This window comes from Ahaetulla prasina, chromosome 2, assembly GCF_028640845.1.
Source record: "Ahaetulla prasina isolate Xishuangbanna chromosome 2, ASM2864084v1, whole genome shotgun sequence".
NCBI lineage: Eukaryota > Metazoa > Chordata > Lepidosauria > Squamata > Colubridae > Ahaetulla > Ahaetulla prasina.
In genome coordinates, this window is record NC_080540.1 from 85,362,122 (window position 1) to 85,375,924 (window position 13,803).

The 13,803-nt window shown below is 38.3% G+C and overlaps 1 protein-coding gene across 1 annotated transcript in view; it reads right to left on the minus strand.

The window, feature by feature from the left end:
- SGCD (sarcoglycan delta) overlaps nucleotides 1–13,803 on the minus strand; it is a 520,002-nt gene that overhangs the window by 370,330 nt on the left and 135,869 nt on the right. The window contains exon 2 of the mRNA XM_058165781.1: nucleotides 9,814–9,935. The gene's annotated coding sequence lies outside the window, so the exon portion shown is untranslated. The remainder of the gene's footprint in view (nucleotides 1–9,813; nucleotides 9,936–13,803) is intronic.

Here is a 13,803-nt window from a genome sequence, read left to right on the forward strand (position 1 = left end):
TACACAGGACATAAATGTAAATAATGACCCTGCTTACAAAAAGGTTAATTATGAATATTTAAAAATAAAGAGAAGGAGCAGGAAGATAAAAGTTAAGAGTAAAGACAAAGTCGATGTGGAAAGTTGTAAAATTGTATATATCTGTTGTTAGTATCATAGTTCAACATTTGATGTAAGTGTGCGTGTGCTTTTTTATTTTTTATTTTATTATTATGTGTTTGGTTTTAAAAATGTAAAATACTCAATAAAAATATTTTTTAAAACTATCTTTACCTTTTTTCATTTATCAATTAGAACAGGGGTCCCCATCACCCGGGCCACATTCCACAGCTCATGCAACCCAGTTGCCCTCTCCCCTCCTCAGCCAGCATGCCAAGCTGCAAAGGTTGGGGACCACTGAACTAGAATGCTATATATGCAAATGATCATACTATAGACTACTTTTATTTTTTTAAAAATCTATGCTTTTTGACACATTTAAAAATGTTTGCACACTTTCTGGCCTTTTGGAATTCAAGATTAGCATCTTTAGTCCTTGATTTTTAATCGGGCGAACTGAACTGCTGGGGAATTATATTATTATTATTTTATTTACACAAAATGAGAGTATACACAGTAAACGAGATAACTATGCTGGATTTCGTATCACAGATCACTAGTCGAACACTTCCCAAGCGTTTAGGACTGCGTGATGTATCAGTGAATTATGCAAGCAGATCCCAGTAAGGTGGCCTTCTGCAGCTGACCAACGGAGATCTTGTCAGCGCCAATTGCTTTTAAGTGCTTGCCTAGGTGTTTAGGCACAGCTCCCAGTGTGCTGAGTACCACTGGAACCACCTGCACTGCCAGAGTCTCTGCAATTCAATTCTCAAATCTTGATATCTGGTGACTTTTTCAAGTTGTTTCTCATCGATTCTGCTGTCACCAGGTATAGCAATGTCGACTATCTACACTTTTTTCTTTTCCACAATCGTGATATCTGGGGTATTGTATTCCAAAACTTTATTACAGGGACGTGCTGAGGATTTTGTACAGTATATGTCTGATAAAATCGCTCAGATTCGGGATGGCTTGGACACTGATTGGATAGATCCGGGTGGGATGGCGAGAAGAGTCTTGAGAATGTTATCTGGGCTGAGTTCGATCCTGTGACTCCCGACAACATGGACAGGTTGTTGAGTAGGTTGAATCCCACCACATGTTTATTGGACCTGTGTCCCTCCTGGATGGTACTGACCACACGGATGGTTACACAAGGCTGGCTCCTGGGAGTTACCAATGCTTCTTTGTTCGAGGGTGTTTTCCCCGCCGCCTTGAAAGAGGCGGTAGTGAGGCCCCTCCTCAAGAAGCCCTCCCTGGCCCCGGCTGTATTAGCGAACTATCGTCCAGTTTCCAACCTTCGCTTTCTGGCGAAGGTTGTTGAGAGTGTGGTGGCATATCAGCTTCCTCAATGCCTGGAGGAAACTGTCTATCTGGACCCGTTCCAGTCCAGTTTCAGACCCAGATACAGCACCGAGACGGCTTTGGTCACGTTGGTGGATGACCTCTGGAGGGCCCGGGACAGGGGTTATTCCTCTGTCCTGGTTCTATTAGATCTCTCGGCGGCTTTTGATACCATCGACCATGGTATCCTGCTGCGGCGGTTGGAGGGATTGGGGGTGGGAGGCACCGTTTATTGGTGGTTCTCCTCCTATCTCTCTGACTGTTCGCAGACAGTGTTGGCAGGAGGGCAGAGGTCGACCCCAAGGCGCCTCACTTGTGGGGTGACTCAGGGGTCTGTTCTCTCGCCTCTCCTGTTCAACATCTATATGAAGCCGCTGGGTGAGGTATCCGTGGTTTCGGGGTGGATTATCATCTGTACGCTGATGATACTCAGCTGTACATTTCCACCCCGAACCACCCCAACGAAGCCGTTGAGGTGATGGGCCGGTGTCTTGAGGCCATGCGGGTCTGGATGGGGAGGAACAGGCTCTGACTCAACCCTTCCAAGACAGAGTGGCTGTGGGTTCTGGCGTCCCGGTACAGTCAGCTTACACCATCGCTGACTGTGGGGGGGAAGTACTGACCCCCAGGGGAGGAGTGCGCAACTTAGGCGTTCTCCTGGACGATCGGCTGTCCTTAGAGGAACATTTGACAGCCGTCGCCAGGGGAGCATTTTATCAGGTTCACCTGATTCGCCAGTTGCGTCCCTTCCTTGACCAGGATGCCTTACGCACGGTCACTCACACCCTCGTCACTTCCCGCCTGGACTATTGCAATGCTCTCTACATGGGGCTCCCCTTGAAGAGCACTAGGAGGCTCCAGCTAGTCCAGAATGCGGCCGCACGGGTGATAGAGGGAGCACCACATTGCTCCCATATAACACCCATCCTGCGCGGCCTACACTGGCTGCTGGTAGCCTTCCGGGTGCAATTCAAGGTTTTGGTCACCATCTTTAAAGCGCTCCATGGCTTAGGACCGGGATATCTATGAGACCGCCTTCTGCCGCCGATTGCCTCCCAACGACCCGTGCGCTCCCACAGAGCGGGCCTCCTCAGGGTGCCATCGACCAAACAATGTAAGCTGGCGACCCCCAGGGGGAGGGCCTTCTCTGTGGCAGCACCGGCCCTGTGGAACGAGCTTCCTCCGGGGTTACGACAACTCCCCGACCTCCGGACCTTCAGACGTAAACTGAAGACTTTATTATTTCAGTGAGCTGGATTAGCCTAAGAATAAAATATTTTAGTTAAATTTTAATGGGTTTTTAATCGGTCTCTACCTTTTTAGTGACTTGGCTATTATAATATTTAGTTTTAATTGGGTTTTATATTGGTTATTTATTATATTGTTTTATTTTAATATGTCTGTGAGTCCTACGGGAGATGGTGCGGTATAAAAGTATGATTAATAAATAAATAAATAAATAAATATCAGTCTGTATTCAGAAATCCCACAGTAGTTTTGCATACTCATTTTCAATCACTTTTTCAGGCTTATGATCCCACCAGTTCTTTGCTACAGGCAGATGGTAGTTGTGACACAAGTTCCAGTGGACCATCTGAGCAACTGTGTTGTGATGTTGTTTGTAGTCGGTCTGAGCTATTGTCTTACAATAGCTCAGTATGTGATCAATGGTTTCCTCTGCTTCTTTGCAGAGTCTGCATTTGGGATCATCAGCAGATTTTTCTATTCTGGCTTTGATTACATTTGTTCTAATAGCGAGTTCTTGGGCTGCAAGAATCAGGCCCTCTGTTTCTTTCTTCAATGTTCTGTTGGTCAGCCATAACTAGGTCTTTTCTATTATTGTTGTTGTTGTTGTTTGTTCCAAGTGATAGACAAAAACCAATCTGTAATTATTCTTCAGACATCATTTGCCCTTTGTGTGAATGACAAATTTCATTCAGCTCATTTCAATAGAATCTAAGTGAGGAGGAAAATACTTTGGCATTGGCTCTGATGATGATGTTATCCATTCATTCATGTTTGATTGTCGATGATTCTGTGGGCCAGAGCTCTCTACCTCTTTCAATCCTGCACTACTTGTTTGAATTGTCTTATGCTCTGGCTGGTGTCAGCTTTGATGGTGATCAGCCACCGTGTTCTTTGACAGCCTGGTGTCCTTTTTCCGCTAACCCTTCCTAACATAATTACTTTCTCCAATGAATTCTTCCACATGACATGCCATGGCATTGGCTCTACTAACCTTCAAAACTTTAGAATTGAAGCAGAAGTACACTGCAAATGCTTTACTCTACATGCTGCAAAGCCAAAAGGCTAATCGCATGACCAATTTCTGTGACAAGAAAGAAAGGAAGGAGAAAGAGGAAGAAACTAATATTTACCCAAGCCACTTTTCAATTCATTTGTAAAGCTGTTCATTCTTTAGAAATAACTTTTTTTTCATACGTCATCTCACAGGATATAGCTAATAAAGCTTTTCTGTCTGTTAGTCATACTATACAATTCCTGAATTGTAGGCTAGCAGATGCCTGACATCTCAATTCTGTCCACGTCGACTCAAATATCCCCATGAATTAAATGGGCTTTTCTCCCCCAAATGTGGATATGAAGTTACAGTTTGAGTTATGATTGGAACCACTTGCTTGATACAGTGAACAGAGAAGAAAACTCAGTTTAGGAATCATTAAAAGCCATCTGGGGAACAGCTTAAAAGTAGTTACATTGAACTTCTCTCATTATATGGTCACAAGTCAAAATAATAATTCTGAAATAATATAGTTCTATTAAGAGGAGAAACTTAATGAAAGCTGATTGAAAAAGCTTTCGGACAGCTGCTCATATCAGAACTGAGTCTAATAATGACATTAACAACTACCATAGTTTTAAAGTGATAGGAGTACATTAACTTGTGTGCCCCCATTTTAAATAAATGGACTGATACCACTATTCGATAAAATATATATTTTGCAAGTATTTTAAAAAGGATTCTATAGCAGGTCTGTTGAATAAAGCCGAATTGCAGAGTGCTGAGGAGTTTAACGGCTTCCAAAAGGGGGAGAAAAGTTATATTTTTTAAGGAAATATAAACAATAATGAATATTTGATACACTTTAAATCTAGAACCCACAAAAAGTTATCTTATCTGAATAGATGTGTTATGATGTGCAACTTCTGTTCCAAGATGTCTGCCTATTTATAAAATGGCCTTTTCATTATTAATAAGTTTATAATTGTTTTGAGGGCCAATTAATCATATTGGTGAGGTTTGTATTTGTTTCCTAAAAATTCAACCAATTAATAATGTACATTTATAGATTTGATTTTATTTATCAATTTACATGTTACCTCAACCCATAGTAAATTTAGGGAGTTTAATGAAAAAAGATGCTAGGAACATCTCTAAATTTGAGTATTACATCCATCACAATTTCGACCTGGGGTTGGGTTGGGGGGAAGGAAAATAATTTTAACTACAATACTAATCTTAAAAAACTATTGTTCTCACTGCTCAGCAGAATAGAAATCGTTTAACATTATTGATAAAATACACAAATCAATGTAAAAATAAATTACTTGGAAATACAGGGCAGTAGTAGAAAAAAATGTATAAATTTTCTGTTTTTAATTGGATTATCACTGAAAAAAATGACTTATGACCATTTTTTCACACTTATGACCATTGCAGCATCCCCATAGTCACATGGTCAAAATTCAGATGCTTGGCAACTGATTCATATTTATGATAGTTGCCCAGGGACACGTGATCACCTTTTTTAAACTTCTGATAAGCAAAGTCAATCTGGGGAACCAGATTCACTGACCAACCATGTTATTAACTTAACAACTGCAATGAGAAAGGTCGTAAAATGGGGCAAAACTCACTAATGTCTTATTTTGCAACAGAAATTTTGGGCTCAATCATGGTCATAAATCATGGACTACCTCTATATTATGCAAAAAATAAAATAAAATAAAAGTAAAAATAACCAATGATCAGTTGCATTGGTAGAAACTGTGAAGGAGAAACTAAAAATGCTCACTTTTCCCTTAAAAAGTTAAGTACAGATGACACCTAACTCTTTCTTTTTGTGAATAAATGCAAAGGCATAATATATGGCCTTGATGAAATTGAGGCTTAATTCTGACAAAATAGATTTACCAAAATTCAAAAAATTAATCCAGCATAGAGAAATATCTATTCTAATCAGAAATATACATACTAGGTAAATTAATAATGCTTCATATCATGATGACTTCCAATTTTTTAAACATATACTTTAGTAATACATTCAACCATATAGCTGTTTCTAAAACCATATTAGTAAACTAAGAGAAGTTAAATCTGTTAACAGGACAGCAATGAGGCAAGTCCATATAATATACACAAAGGACCTTCTTCCACCATAAAAAGTTAACATCCCATTGTAAATATTTTTAAGGTGTCTGATAAAGATGAAAATGTATATTGTGGTATGTAATTTATTCATAAATATTTAAGAACTCTTAACTATTGATTTGTTGATATCAGCTGTATCTGACTGGCAATAAACGCATCTATTTCCCAATAGCCCATGAAATCCTTAAAAAAAGTGAGAAAAATAATATTTAACTATTATCCAAATGATTAAATTCAGCATGTAAACATTATACTCATGTTTACTTTATTTTATACTTTATTATACTTTCACCCAAGCAACTTGAAATATGCTTTGCAGTCTTTAATGCTGGAAATTCATTCGTTGATTCATTCATCCATTTGTTTGTTTGTTTGTTCATTCGTTCGTTCATTCATTCGCTATAGATGCCCATCTGAATCAATGACTCTTTGTAAGAATTCAAAAATATATATTACAATTAAATACTGAAACATTTTAAAAGAATAAACAAACAACAGAAAACAATAAAACATCCAAAATAAATAAATATAGATAGTAGCTGAGATGCTTGATCAGTTAATAGTAAAGCCAGCAATCTAGGCTCAGAAACATGGCCAGGGTTGGAGCCATTCTAATCTCCCAACGGAGGGTGTTCCATAGAGCAGTGACCACCTCAGAAATATAGGTTTTTATTAAAATGGAACCAAAGCCCTGACATTATATCAATAGTCATGTATTAAGCTTCAATATATACTCTTAACCGTTTTGAAAATTGGTCATTTGTATTTCATGCAGAAATTAAAAATTACATGCCCCATGATAAAACTGGAAGTTAGCAAAGTTAAGAACTCCTAATGTAAATTAAAAATATCTAGGGAGTTGTCCCTGCCATAAAAATATTCCTAAAATATTCATAATTATTTCTGAGATATAATATATCATCCAATATGAAAAATTGGGTTTAACTCTAGCTGTTTGTATGTCAGAAATGCCCTTTGATTGTCTTAATGATACCAGGATAAAATTAAACATAAGAACAGACAAAGGACATTCTTGATAAGTTCCATGAGATATCTTGGTAATTTGAAATAATTCTATTTTAATAAAATTGGCAATAATATTCAACAAGTAAATTGGTTAACTTGCCCAATCAGCAGAATCTTTACTAACCTTCCAAATCAGAGTTATATAAGCTACATTAAAGGAAAGTGGCAACCTTTTATTCAAGAAAGAATCATTATAAATCTTCAACAACAGCAAAAGAAAAAATGCTTTATACCATTCAATGTGATAGCCCCCAGGATTGGAACTTTTCTTGTTTTCACAGATTTAATAATGTCTATTATTTCTTGAAGTGATAAAGCTGCAACTAGATAAACAGTTGAGTCATGTGTAACCTTTGGACAAAGTAAAGTTTAAAAATCATGCATGTTTCTCATGGTAATGTTTTAAACATGAATACATTTTTAAAAATAAAAATAAAAGAATGGAGGAAGAGGAGGAGGAGATACATCCACTATTTTTATATTCTGAATATTTCAATGTGTAAGTTTAATATCTGAATATGGATCAAAATTGCACTTATACCTTGCAGTCTTTATAGCAAGAAACACTGGAGAATTATGGTCAAAAGAAACCATGCCCCTATAAGGGCTGAATATTTGCTAAATGAGGCATAAATGGCTATGTGATAGGGGTGTTTCTGCTCACTGGAAAATAATAAACGGTAGTATGTCAAGTAGCATTTGAACATGGTAGGAGCAAGGAAACAAAGGTAATTTCCAAGGATTAAAATATATGGAGATATATGTTGACTCGTGTTACCTTGAAAGGAAATCGTATTATGGGTAATTATGTAAATGTGGTATCAATGAGATTGAAATTTATAATTTAGATGAAAGAAACAACATAATCTGACTTGTCTCCAGTGATATTGACTGATCCATATAACAAAGTAAAATTCCATCCCATCACCTAATTCAAAATAGGTTCCAACAAGAATGTAATAAACATGCTACAATTATGATATGGAACTGGAGTTATTTCTTCAGGCCATTTGTTGGCAAATGGGATTTTAGATTTTTATTCCTTTATTATTTTTATAAATAAGTCAAGGTGGCAAACATATATAATACTCTTTCCTCCTCCTCTTTTTCCTACAACAACAATCCTGGGCTATGACAGAGTGATGACCCAAAGTCACCCAACAGTTTCATGCCTAAGGCAAGGCTAGAACTCCTAGTCTCCTGGTTTATAGTCTAGACTAGAGTGTTAACAGTTAAATCAAACTGGATCTACTTTACAAAATGTTCTGCATTACAAAATGACTTCCTTGCATATAATGGCCATTTCAAGCTACTTGTTCCAGAGAGTGGTAATATAATAATAGGAATCAGATGTGAACAAAATTCATCTGTTTCTTTCATGTGTTTTTGTTTGGAACCAATCCAATAAAAGCATAATATTCTCCAGATGTCCTTGTATATTATGCTAATATTGGATTGGTTTCAAATCTTCTGACTTTCCCATAATTAATACTCACAGAAGAAAGGAAAGAAAATTCATTAAGGATAAATGTTTTAAATGGTAGCAAATAGAATAATACTCTGGCCAAAACATCCATGAGTAGGAAAATATTGAATATATGGATAAATTTGGGTGGGGAGAGATCCTGTGTTATCTCATCAATACCAGGATACTTCTGTTATCATCAAAAACATGTGGAGTGCTGTTGTGAATGATGCTTACAATAATGTAATTAACAAATTCTACCATTTTTAATTTTCTTACTACCTCACAGTTTACACCATTATTCATTCCAGCTGCAGAATCTTAAAAGAGATAGCAAAGACACTGTACCTTTAATGAAAGATTATTAATTTTATCCTTTGTTCCATATGATTTTGCACAGAGACCCACTTTCCTTTGCAGAAACATATCTCAACCTTCCTATATGACATCTGGAATACATGTTTTCCATAGTGACTAAGTTTGGAACAACTGTTATTGCTACAGATTTTGTTATAAGCATTTGTTGCAAACCCTGGAATTTAAAAGAGAAAATCCTGCATTGGTTTTGTCATTAAGCAATTGGATCCCCTTGTAAATCTCTTGTTTTCCTACAGAAGATGTTCCATTCTTCTAAATATATATCTATACTAGTTTATTTATACACATGGAGACACCCCTGATCATATTGTTTGTGCTTGTATTTTTTTTCTAAATAGATCTCCAGTTAATGAAATTTCCATCTGAATCCCAACCTCAAATTATATTAGACAACCGCTAAAATTACTAGTACTAGATTGGCCTGTCCTGAAACTGAACTAGACTGGAAGATCTCTGTAAATATCTGCCAGTCAGAACATTTTACATGTCCCAAGTAGCGATCCTGATGACATGTTTTAACTGGGACAGAGAAACATAGCTTATTTGAATAGCTGTTAGGTTTGTTACCCCTTACTGCAGTATTAAAAATCATTCCAGACTTCCTCTCACAGTATTTCCAAAAGGTTATTCCATCGTTTTCATAGAGCACTTTAGGATTGTTCCAATTATGTGAGCAAACAAAGAAACGGGCAAAAAAACTTAAATCACACTGTCTCCTCTTTTTCACACATACTGTACCTATATCCAGAGTAGTTCACATGTGTATCATCACAAGCTTTATTCTTGTTTTGTAAACCAACTGGTGAATGATGGTAACTGGAGCATTTTACAGCTACTGCTCTAATATTTGGCTGAAAGGTTATTTTGTACGTTCCGTATCTCCTATTACTTCGCTGCCACTTTACCTCTGCCTCGCTTTCATTGGCTGATTTAGCGTCTGTCACATTCAACAGTTGGCAAAAATCACTGACAATTGTTATTTCACAAATGAGGAATACTATTGTACCTTTCTATCCTTTATATGCTAACAAAAGCCTCATGAGCAAAGCAAAAGATAAAAACAGTTCTGTTTCCAGTTGCGTTCCCAGCGCTTCACAGCTCTACTTACTTTGAGATGCTGATCCACTTGCCAGACGGAGGGATGAATTCCAGCCATACTGTGGGAATTACGTTGAGTGCCAAAATTTCCTAGAGCAGGAATGCTGATTAGCTCAACAATCAGCATCAGACCTGAGAAACGCAAAGCAAGGTATCCGGTAAGTTATTGGAAAGGTGGGGAGAGCAAGTGCTGGATTTAAACTGCAGTAGGTGTAAAGGGGACTGTGGTCTCATGTGGACTGAGGGCAACTAACTGCTTCAAGTGGCATCAGCCTAGTGTGCAGTAAAGATTCTTATGGAGCTGTGTTGTGCTGAGCATGTCAGTAGCTTTTGCTGAGTTCGAGCCGAGGAGCCTGACACATTCACCGAGTTGGCAAAATCCCTTCATAACCCAATACAGCTATTGCTATGAAACAGAGAGAGAGAGGGAGAGAGGGAAAAGGAAGAGTAGTAAAATCAAAAAAAATATTTTCAGTTCATTACTGTTGCTTTAGTTTGGAGACATTACTATTTTAAACAATTGAAAAGGCTTCAAAATGAGGTAACAGAATTGAAGCCCTGCCTTTAGACTTCATGGGGGTGTGTGTGTGAAATCTGCTAAAATATATTGGCAATGAAATCCAGAAAAAAACAATGTTCAGGCTCACCTAAATAAGTAACTAAAAAGACTGCCGAATTGAAAGGTAAAACATTGCTTCAAAATTGTTTACTCGCCAGAAGATCTGTATATAAATCCTGCAAAGAACCCTGAACCAATAATTTGCCCTGGAAATTATACCTTTCTTCATTTATGCCTAGCATTTCTATTCACTGACTACTAATATTCTTCAGCAACATCATATATTTATCATCTTCATCATCATTTCTAGATTCAGTCATTTCAAGGCTCAACTGTCATGCATTCAGTGATTCCAGTCCATATATTTTATGCTGCTGTGAGCTGATGATTCTTTCATTATTGCTGCGATCAAAAAGGCAGCAAAATTAATAACGTCCATAAGTAATCAACTGGAACATCCAGTTAATATAAAACAAGCCTAGGTTCTAAATTAAGGAACATACATTTATTTTCTGTACAGCCTAAGTGCCACCCTTTCCAGGAAAACCAGATAGGAAACATAATCAGATCAACTAATACAAGTTTATTATAAGGCTACCTTAATAGAATCTTGCAAGTCTCCCACCATTTCTTTTACAGTTTAAGAAATTAGGGAGGGTCCCTTCTAATTCTCTTTCTCTGCTTATTAGGCAGCTGCAGGCTATGCTCTCTCTTATTTGACATTTCCCTTGGCAGCATCCTTTTCCTTCCTCTCCCAAGGTCTTTCCCACAAACCATTATATTAGGTGACACTTTTAACAAAATGCCTGCTGTTGTAAATGCAAGTGCCTTGTAGACTCAGCATGTGTGCTAATAAAAGTTACTGTATAATACAGTTCAAATTAAGTTGTTGGAATCCTATATTCTCAAATCAGCAAAGTTCAAACATCAACACACATACACACACACACACACACACACCCCAGTAGTAAGAGTGACAAAGTCAAAAAAGCTGTGAGCTAATTACCATTTGCTTTCATTTAATAGTGTTACTATTGCTTTCATTTAATCGTGCTATTAGGGTTCAACAGGCCCCCATAGAAAATGCTTTTGGGGAGTCATATCTATTCTTGGGTATTCCCTTTACCTATTATTGTCTTATTGCTATCCCCTCTAGAGTGCTTTTTCTTCCCATCCCTCTTTCCCCCGTCTTCAAAGCCTTTCCTCTTCTTTCTTTCCTTCTCCTCTTTATTCTCCTTCCATTTTTATTTAAAGAAATTTTGATCACCTTTTCCTTTAAAAATGTAGATGTGTTCCGGGAACAAAGCAGCAGTTGCACATCTTTATTTCTCCAAAGGACCTCTTGGGGGGTTCAGGTGACAGCTGGACAGTAACTCTGCTGACTATTATTTTTATAATTACTTTTAAAATGTTTGTGGTGCAGAATTAGAGAACTTCTCGGCTACAGGATCTTGGACGTGTGCCCAGCAACTCAGCCATAGCAGCAAACTGCTTTCATGACCGTTAGACATCTAAGGTGCAATCATAATATGTTGTCACAATCATTACATATCTCTTCTACAACTATGAGTAGGTCATAACTCCCATATTAGATATCTCTACATTATCATTATATATCTCTTCTACGACTATGAGTAGGTCATAACTCCCATATTTGCCCACTATCACCTACCCCTGATGTGCTTTTAATCTGCTTACATTTACCACTTTTCATGGAACACTTACCTCAATAATATTGCACTCTGTTCTAATGCCAATGTGCACAGGTTAACAATGCAACAAACTATTTGGCCCAGCAGTCATAACTCAAAGATAGGAGTCACTTGATGTACTCTTTCAACTATCGCTGAAATGTCTATGATACACACTTTCAGATATTCACTTTGCAGTTAAGTCCTCTCCTGGGAACTCTCTTAAATGAAAATAATGCTCCTGATAAATCAAAGACACTATTGTTGTGAGAGACAATTATTAGAGAGAAAAAGTATCATTATTATTGCACATGGTACGGGAACCTGTACATAGATATTCTCAAATTAAAAGGTTTTTTTTTAAAAAAAACACAACTAAAATATTCTAAGCTTTAAATAAGAAAGCACACAATAGAGCTTGTTAGTTTTTCTGTACACATGGTTATCTCAGGGATAAGCAAGCATTACAGTAAAAGAGCTATAATTAGTGCATATATAATACAGAAATGCAGGATGACTGGAAATGTGGGCTTTTCCAAGTATTACAATGCATGTACATTCATTGAAATGAATGAATCCTATAAATAAGACTTTGGCTGCCTGTGTCCAGCCTGGGGCATTGGCTGTGGAACAATGTTGGGGTGGCAGTGGTGATGGTAGGGGGAAAGGATGTCACATTGGAGAGGAGGGCAGAGTTGCAGCAGAGGATGTGGCTATAGCAGGGGTGGGGGCATGGCAGCAGTGGTCCTCCCCAACTGTCCCAGTGTCAGCATTCCAGAAAACCCCTCCTGCAGAAAAAGACTCCAAAGCCAACACCTTTCAAAGTTCTTTTACTGGCACAGTTGGATGAAAACCAAAACTGGGGACTCCAGTTCCTCCCTCAGTAATACAAACCCCAAGATCTCCACCCTCATGACCCCTCTGCCGGTCACATGCTCCAATCCTCAACCACCCCATGTCGAAGCATCACTCCAACCACTCCTTCTCCAGATGCGAACCCAGCCTGATCTTGACCGGCAGGAAAAAATGTTGTTATCTCTAATCATCCCTTGCACTACCACTCTCCTCCCCTTCTTTCCCACAGAGGAGAATGTGGCAGCATGTGGAAGCCTTCGGCCTAATATGGCTTCCAAAGCTGACACCCAGTTTCTCAACTGGCCCCTTAGAAAATTAATTTCCCACTCCTGGTATTAATAAACTTACACAAACTCTTTTACTCTTTCCTGATTTCAGAGACCTCATAATTGTTAGAAAAATAATCTTCACAATGTTTTTTCCCCCCAGATGGAAGCGCTTTAGGATATCTGTAATTTTTAAAATAAAAAAGGTGCTAGTTAATACAGATAGCCCTTGCGCTACGACTGTAATGGAGCCTGCAGTTAGAGTCTCAAGTTGGGACAAACGTTAAATAAACTGCCTCAACCAGCCATCCCTGTTCTCCTGTTTGTTAATCAAATGTGTGGGGTCACTAAGTGGAGCAGGGATGATGCAGGGTTTAGGGAGATCCTGGGAGGCCTAGTGCAGGCATAAGCACACCTGCCTTGGGACTTCCCAGGCTTCCCCCATCCCCAGAGATATCTCAGGTTCCATTTCCCCATCTCATGTTCCTTGGGTGACACAGCTGATTGTCACGCCAGCAAGAAACAGGAAAATGCTGGGAGTGCCTGACATTACTGGTTCTGTCACTGCCCTTCCTTCTGCCAAGGTACCCCTGCCTTTCTGGGGCAAAATAAGGATCCGTTCCCTAGCC